Source organism: Aptenodytes forsteri, unplaced genomic scaffold (assembly GCF_000699145.1).
Source record: "Aptenodytes forsteri isolate BGI_AS27 unplaced genomic scaffold, ASM69914v1 Scaffold354, whole genome shotgun sequence".
Lineage (NCBI taxonomy): Eukaryota > Metazoa > Chordata > Aves > Sphenisciformes > Spheniscidae > Aptenodytes > Aptenodytes forsteri.
Window position 1 is genome coordinate 1,158,310 of NW_008795043.1, and position 8,725 is coordinate 1,167,034.

The following is an 8,725-nucleotide window of genomic DNA, read 5'->3' on the forward strand; positions in this document are numbered from 1 at the left end:
ACCTTTGATCCTTTTTATGTAATAATTTTTTAAATAATTAGGACTAGAAGTAGCACTTTCACTTTTGTGTTTTGGATCAACAGAGTAATGTACTGTCCACCTTTGATCCTTTTTATGTAATAACATTTGAGAGACACAAACACATGCATCACAACTGATATGTATTTGTTACAGTTAAAACCTGTTGGCTAGAGCAGTGCTTCAATCTAGTAACTGGATTTTAATAATTGACGCATAAGTGACATAAAAGGAATTCAAGTCATGGGTGATATTTTTCCTTTAGCAAGAGATCATTGTTTTTAAATTGTTTGCTGTAAACAAGTGGATATACGTTATTTGTTACCTTATTTGGACGGATGATTTGCTACAATCCTTTTTGAGAAGGTAAAGCTTTCTTGAACGATACTTCACTCTAAAAGTTTTCATGGGTGGGTCTGTTATACTGAACAGAAATATTAAGTGTATTTCCTTGTACATTTAATATTTGTATTCCAAATATTTAAGTATGACTACATATATCTGAATGCATTAAAGAGTAATTGATGCACAACTCCCCCGGAAAGAAAATAACACTTGAAGATCCCTGTACTAATTCCTCATTGGTAATTTTAGATATACATGCAAGGTTAATCCAAGTGGACTGGTTTGTTGCTTAGAAGTCAACATCTTTATATGAAAAGCAAACCCTCTGCTTTTTGTTTTTAAACTGGCAGGGTAAAAAATACAACTCTAACGAAAATGGTGAAAAGCTAAGGAAAAATACCTTGTTTGGTGTATGCAGAGAGAGTGCCAAATACACATCAGGAATTTCAACTCTTTAATGTTACCTCTTCTGTTTTCAATCATCTTAAGTAGTTGTTTGGCACTACCTGCCTCTCTGCTGCTCTGAAATGTCCCAGCATGTACTGGACTGATAGCATGAATCACTGGAGCAGAGTGCCTGTCTTGGGACAAAAGGTAAGTTGCGCTTTACTCAGTTCTGTCTAAATATTGCATAAATCGCAAGTATGCGAATTTTTTTTTTTAATTAACCAGTTCAAGTACAACATCTAAAGGTCTCATCTTCTTTGGTGATTGGAAGGGGGAAGAGGATACAATTAACTTTAGTCAAAAAGGAAAACCTTCCAGTAAGTAAGAGGAGGAGTTTTGCTTTCACATGGTTGCAGTGAAGTATAAAGTAAGAGTGGTTTAAAAGCAAACTGCAAGAATGTCTGTTTGCACCCTTAAACAGGCTGCATGCTCTGTTACTAATGTAAATGCCAATGTGACTGCCTGAGAACGGTGTGTACTCGGACATCTATTTGAGTAAGAAATTTTTGGTAGTGAGGGTTTCATGAACGAGAGATGGAGAGAAATCGAGACCTGGCCAATTGCAATTGATTGAAATCCCACAGCTTATGCCATATGCTTTTATTGATACTCAAAAGTAGATGCTGTTTAAAAATATTGCATCCTTTATGTTGGCCCTGTGGTGTTGCGATTCAGAATCAAAAGCAAGTGGTGCTCTGTGCAGTTAACCAGTAAAGCTATTTGAACATTAGAAAACAAAATTCTAATAAAAAACTTTGTGCTGCAAGACTTTCAGTCTTTGAAACTTAAAAGTAATAAATGCTCGCTTGGGATAATTGGGGGGAAACATGACAGTCTGAGCACGCTCTTTTCAACATAAAAAATTCCAACCCTTAACCAGAGAAGAAGAGGTGTGAAATTGTCATGCAGAAAGAGCTACAAAGGGGGTAAAGCTGATTTCAAAGCCATTGATTTAGGTTTGAGAGAGAAGTTCAAGAGGCAGCATCTCAGACACAACTGTTAGGAAGCTGGAGTGTATGCAGAAAAAGGTTGCTAAAACCTAAGGATCTGCACGTTCCCTCAACTAATAAATATAAAATAATACAACCTAAATGTTATCTCTATATTTCTCAACACCTGGGATGCAGAAATATAATTGGTAATGTGCCTATGACATGGTCATTTTTCTTTAAATATATACCGGAAATGGATGTCGGGTTTTTTATTAAATCTGAGACTCACACCAGCAAATTTGTTCAAGATGCAGAATCACGTTTAACGTCCTTCATCAGGTCACTTTCACCAATATGCACTTAAAACTAGTATCACCCGGGGCACAGGGAGATACCTGGGGTAAACTGTTCTTTTGGGGCGGGTAGAGTTCATACCTAAATGCAAATGAACTATTCTTCACTTGCAATATGGCAACAACGCACTTTTAAGGCTGCAATTTTTAGCTATGAATATATATGTCCAAAGACCTAGCTTAAAGAGGTGCTGCATCCGCAAAACATGTTGCCACACACACTGCCACGGTGAATAGCTATGGAATGAAATCTGGTGTAGAAGAGGGGGAAAAAAATCACTCTTAATGGGTTAAGAAATACTGTTAAATCTTTCTCTGTCCCAACAACTTGATGAGGATCTCCGTTTCAATTCTGAAGTCTTCCATTTTCCTCTTTCCACAGTTGGTGTCCCTAGCTTCTATTTTTACTCGTCTATCTTTCATTGGTTATGACTGTAATGCAATTACATTTCCAAAAGACAATGTGACTTTCTCATTTTCACCTTTTTAAACTTAATATAAATGTTCTGAATGTTCACGTGTTGCATTTATTTGCATCGGGATGCCATTGTCCTGTAAAGTGCAAATTTTAAAAATACAATTGGCAAAAAGATTTGATAGTTTTACAGAAAGATTTGCTATCTTAAACTCAAACTGTTTTCTATTTTCATCTAAATGACTGGGATGCTATCTTTGTAATTCTTTGAGGTCATATTTGTGAAATAAACAATACACGAAAGCTTTCCTGTCATATACACTATATGTAGTCTGGAGTGTTGAGCAAACTTGAGTTCCTGAGTTGTAATATCTATCTACGTATGGTATTTACGATTTTGAATGTGTGCCACTACCAAGGTAATAATGCTGTACAATTTTGAATGGTGGTAGTTTCTGTATGGCAGTCCAGCTGAACTATTTTGATGTACTGCTTAATTTTTGAATTTTATTTTTTAAGTTGTATAATTTATTTTCTTGCAAAATAAAAATGTAATATAAAAGACTACTCATTTAGCAAGGTATTTTGGTGTCTTCCCCTGCAAAATTTTTGGGTTGAATTCAGGTGCTGCTACTGAAAAATATCACTGTAGGAAATTTGCCTGAGCCCAAGTCCCAAATTCTGTTATCATCAGAGTACTAAAAAAAAAAAAAGTAAAGATTTCCAGTTCTCTTCTTGTTATGATTTTTCAAGTACTTAATGTTGTATGTAGAGCTATTCAGTCTTCCAAATTCTATTTAAAGATGAGCTGTAGTCTTTCAACTTAAATTTATCAAAGCCTGCCATGCCAAAAGTGGCTGGGGGTGTCTGACTTTCTGTTTATGGCATTTTTTGAAAGAGTTATGTCTCTGTGTAACTTACTGGGATGTACTTGGGTTGCTGAATGTTTTGATTGATTTGTGTCTGAAATTACTTATAATGAGTGTCCCTGAAAATTACTGGTGGTGTCACCAGATTGTTGGAACCTTCCGGTCCCTGATCCTGCAGTAAACAAACAGTGATGTGGGAACAGTCGGTTGCCTGAAGGAGTGCTTTTACTGTGTAATGGCTTTTCTCCTCTGATTGTCCTTGCCTTTTAATGCGAATCTCTTTTTACATTTCAACTCCTTTTTCCTTTAAGTGCACCGGCTGACATCACTGTTTTGTGCTTTCTGGTACATGGAAAGGTTAGAACTATTTGTATGGAATAAATAACTATTTTTGAGTGACTGTTCAGCGCCCACGGCAATTTTCAAACTGGCAGTTCTCACAGGCAGAACTTCGATAGCATGCTGCCATTATTTCCAAATTTTTTTTTCTCCATGTCGTGGTTTAACCTCAGCCGGCATTTTTGCCATTAGGGCAAAGTGTAGTCTTTCACAACAATGGTTTTCCAGGTAGAGTTGTTCTCTAGAAATAAGCCAGTTATCGCAGGAGTTGCTTAGCTGAATCAACTCCTACCACTTTAAATAGATCACAGTTCAGGCAGAATGGTTGACCAAAATATGAAAGGCTCTAAACCTGCTTCATTCTTCTGATAAACTAAGAACTTGGCTTGCTTGCTTGCTTTCTTTGCTTTACGTGTAAACATCTCTTTCTAGGTGTGGGCATGGTGCCTGCATTTCATCCTTTTTTATTCTAGTGATGGAGATCCACTATGTAACTTCAGTTGGATACTGTGCTGCAAGTCCTGCATGCGATCTGAAACACCTGTAAGAGAGAACGCTTGGGGGCAGGTAGGCTGCTGCTTCTATCTGCTGATCTGGGGCACGGTCAAAGCAAATCTCATCTCCCGAGCTAAGTAAGACTGAACACTGAAAATCAGTGACTTTGAAATTAGTGTGTTATAGTTGTTCTTGGTGAGAAGAGATGCTGAAAGAATTGAAGAAGGGAATGCGCTATGGTTTTCTTTCTCCATGCTGTTCCTGTTTTTAAGACCACGGTCTAATGTGTGTACAGCTCGGGATTTGCCATCTGTTGCAGTCATTGATTTCTACTAGTGAAGACATTAAGGAAAATGCCACACCTCCTGCATTTGTTGTAGCAGGCAGTTGGAACTTAGCTCAAGCTGGGGTAAATGTGCAGGATTTATTGCACGAAACAGGTACTCTAGATGTCAGTAAGCCCCCCTGGCCCAGATGATACTCAGCCGTTGCTTTAGAAGGAACTGAGGGGTGACACAGAACTGCTGGCCGAGGTGCGTCACCTATTGCTACAGCCAGCTTTGGTGCCAGGGGACTGGCAGGTTGCCAGCAGCTTTTGACTAGCTTCCACACCAAATGGTATGAAGGAAACCAAATCGCCATGGAGCTGGGGAAAGCTACGGCTTCAGCTGGGAGAGGAGCATTCAAATGTGGATGTGACTGAGCTTTACAAAAGCAGAAAGGCAGAGAGTAAGGCAGAACTATTTTCACAGAACCCTGTAACATCAGCACTAGGGCTACTTGATAAAACCGGCAGAAGATTGGAACAAGTTCTCTTTTAGTGTTTTAAACCAGGCAAAGCTGGGGCTGCAGATCCCAGGTATCAGCAGGTTCAAAGAGGATTAGACAAATTCATGCATAACAAGTCCATAAATAGATAATAAAGTCGAGGATAGACCCTCTAACATCGCTAAACGGTGAAGGTGGATGCTGGGGAAGTCTAGAGAAAGTGCCCTGCCTCTTCTGCTCAGCCTCAAGCAGTAGTTGTAGGGGGTGCTACTCTGCTACAGTCCCTATTGAACTCTCTCTTCTTGAATTCTCTTAAATATGAATTATCCTGAAAAAATGAATTATCCTGAGAAAAAGGGCTAAAGAGAGAAGGGGAAAATAATAAAAAAAAATTAAAAAGCAACCAATTGCCTAGAGGGAGCAACAGATGCAGGAGGGGAGGAAGAAGATGCATGATGATCATAGGACCAAAAATGTAAAAAGCAGGGGAGTGCCCAGCAGGGGAGGACGGGGAGGGTGTAAATAAGCAGATGTGGGGGAAAGTGCAGCCCAAACCGCTGGGAGAGGGACTGTGCAATAGTGTGTCCCAGGGCGCTCACGTGCGCACGAGGGAACGCTGGCTGTGATGGATTTTTGGTTTGACCTATTAAAGGTGTTCTTTCTGTATTTTTTTTAATATTGCATTAGAGGATTTGTGTCCTGAAATATATTTATTAACCATAGGGAGGAGACGTTTCTTTCTTCTTCACTTAGCTTCTCTATGCACTGGACTTCTTAGGCAGCTCCAGACTAACTTTTAAACTAGCCTTATTTCAAGAATATGTGTCATCTTGTTGGAGACTTGAAGTTGCAGAAGAATTAAATAGTTTTATTATAGTGCTATGCTGGATCTTCTAAATTCCCATAGAGTTAATACTTACGTTGCTGAAAACTGGTAAATTACCCGATAACCTTGCTTACCCTTTAGGCCAGGGACGTGATGCTCTGTATGTTACAATAGTCATATTTCAGCAACATCCTAAGCAGAAGACCATCGTCCATCAAGGAGGTAATGACCCATGTACCAGTTAACCTGAAAAGATGCAGGTTATGTTACAGCACGGGCTATGCCATGTTATGGTGCAGGTGTACCTTGGCTTTCTGGCCTATCCTGTGCTGCACCTATCCCCCGGCCGCAGAAAATACTTGGGCAGCTAATTGTAACGAAGGAACCTGTAGGAGCTCCCTCCTGGCATTGGCAATTACACCACCTGCATGTTGTCTTTATCTCAAAGTGAAGCAGCATGTTCTTGTGTGAATATCCTTTTGTTTGACAGTAGGAGTGATGACTAAAATTGTTTTCTTCTCAGAAGATCCTACAAGAGCTCTAAAGACCAAAACATTGGGGAACCTCTCCACAGACAGGATCTGCACCGTGGGCTGTGCCCTGATTGGAGGTGTGCCTGATGCTGCACAGTTCGGGGTTCCCAGCATCTGAAGGGAAGTAAGATTATCTTTACTGTCCTCTCTTCCTTCTCATGTGAGCTCTAATAAAGGGCCTATTAATCAATATGTCTGGGAGTCCAAGTGCCTTTCTGGCTGCTATGATATGAATGCTAGTACTGGTGCATTAGGAGGCTGCATCCCAGAAAAAGGGCCTTATACTGCTGGAGTGAAGGTGAAGTTAAATAAGAGCTTTCCCTTTTTTTGTTTTATATGTTTTTGGCGTTACTCATTTCTGAAAAACATCCTCATCCAACCAAGTTGGATGTCTTTCCTATATGGTACATATGTATTTTCAGGGTAAAATTTTCAGTTCTTCCTGAGTCAATATTTGTCAATTCCTGTGTTATCTCTGGTTTGTACCTGAAAACTTTGGCTCTAAATCAAAGGTCTAGACTAGATTGGTCAAACTCTCAAAACATCAGCTATCGACAGTCAAGGAAGCAAGAGAGTCCAAATGCTTCCCTCATCTGTGCCAGTCCCAATCAGCCTCTTGCCACGTGGCTGGAGAATCTTGAGACGTATATGGAAAGCAAGAAGTATTTTACTTTTGAGAGCAGACAGACAGAAGGTTAATTCCTATCTCAAAGGGAAATGAATGAGATGTGCAACAGAAAATGAACTGAAGTAATGTTGATGAATGTTACTTTTACAACATGAAGAAAAAATAATAATTAAAAAAATCAGTCAAGATAGCAAGTGGATGGTAACAAGTTGTTGAGATACTCTTGCTTTCCATATGGTATATTGAAAGGATGCCTCTTGGCATTTATTCCAGTTTGTGGTCTGAGGGGAAGGGAAGGAAGGCTGCAAGTAAATGCCTTACCTGGCTGTAGGCATCAACTCCAGGGAATGCAGCAGTCGGTCATGGGATATTGTAACAGACGGTATGCTAACTCCTTCAGGAATTAAAAAAGTGGCTGAGGAGAAGGTAAGCAAGACTGATCAGAAACAAATATGGAACTGCTTGTCCTAGACAGTGTGCAGCAGCACAATTTACAGAGAATTGGGAGAAAAGGGAACTGGGGTTGTTTAGCCTGGAGAAAAGGAGGCTGAGGGGAGACCTCATCTCTCTCTACAACTACCTGAAAGGAGGTTGTAGCGAGGTGGGTGTCGGTCTCTTCTCCCAAGTAACCAGCGATAGGACGAGAGGAAATGGCCTCAAGTTGCGCCAGGGGAGGTTTAGATTGGACATGAGGAAAAATTTCTTTACTGAAAGAGTGGTTAAACATTGGAACAAGCTGCCCAGGGAAGTGGTTGAGTCCCCATCCCTGGAGGTATTTAAAAGATGTGTAGATGGAGCGCTTAGGGACATGGTTTAGTGGACATGGTGGTGTTGGGTTGATGGTTGGACTCGATGATCTTTAGAGGTCTTTTCCAACCTTAATGATTCTATGATTCTATTCTATGAATGTCACCTTGTCTTTTGAGCCTGTTCTTTTGAGATATAAAGCTCAAGACCAGGAAGGACCAGGATTTTCCTAGCCTAGCTCCATACGTGTTGGATAGACAGTCTGGAAAGAGGCACTGCCAGACAGACAGACAGCTGTAGAGATTTAATACTGGCCTTCATTTAGAAGTCTAGATTTGGAGGCAGAGAACATGAGGGGGGAAAGCAAAATGCAGGGAAGACTGTGGAACCAGTATGGGCGTCCTGGGGTCGAGCGGGTACCAATCTTTCTGTAAAGGCAGCTGCCGAGATGGTTGTCAGCCAGGTTTGAATTCTGAGGTAACACTTTTAGACGTTTATGCCCAGGGTGAGACAGGAAAGAATTTAAGGGGAATTAAGTTGCTGGCTTTTGTGAAAACAGCATGCAGCTACAGCACGAGGGCACTCCAGGCACGTAAGTGCCCCAGACTCAGAAATACGCCAGCACCTGCATCCCCACAGACCTTGTGGCTGAGCAGGTATGTTTCTGAAACGGGTTCCATATAGGGATAAATTTCTGGGTAGCTTTATTTTGCTTATTTCAGCTTGACACTGAAGAGAGGGTTGGGCGAGGGGCTGGGCCGAGGACTGGCAGGGCGCAGCCTCAGCGTTGCTTTCCCTTCCTTGTGGAGGAGACAACCCTGGGAGCTGGTTCTCGCCCCGCAAGGATCTTCCACGCTCTCTTCATACCCGTCGTTAGGAGTTATTTTTCTGCCCCGCGTTGTCTGCCCCGCGCCCGGGGCTGTCCCCCCCCAGCCCGCTTTCCCTCTCCTCAAGGCGGGCTGCGCTGCCGCCCCGCCCCGTCCCCCCCCGGCCCCCAGCCCCGGGACCCG

At 41.4% G+C, this 8,725-nt stretch overlaps 1 long non-coding RNA gene across 1 annotated transcript; it reads left to right on the forward strand.

The window, feature by feature from the left end:
- The first annotated feature begins 34 nt into the window (after window positions 1–34).
- Window positions 35–2,829, forward strand: LOC103897005. Its single transcript, XR_657459.2, has 2 exons — window positions 35–957; window positions 2,478–2,829. It is a non-coding gene; the product is annotated as an uncharacterized LOC103897005 (long non-coding RNA).
- The last annotated feature ends 5,896 nt before the right edge of the window (window positions 2,830–8,725 follow it).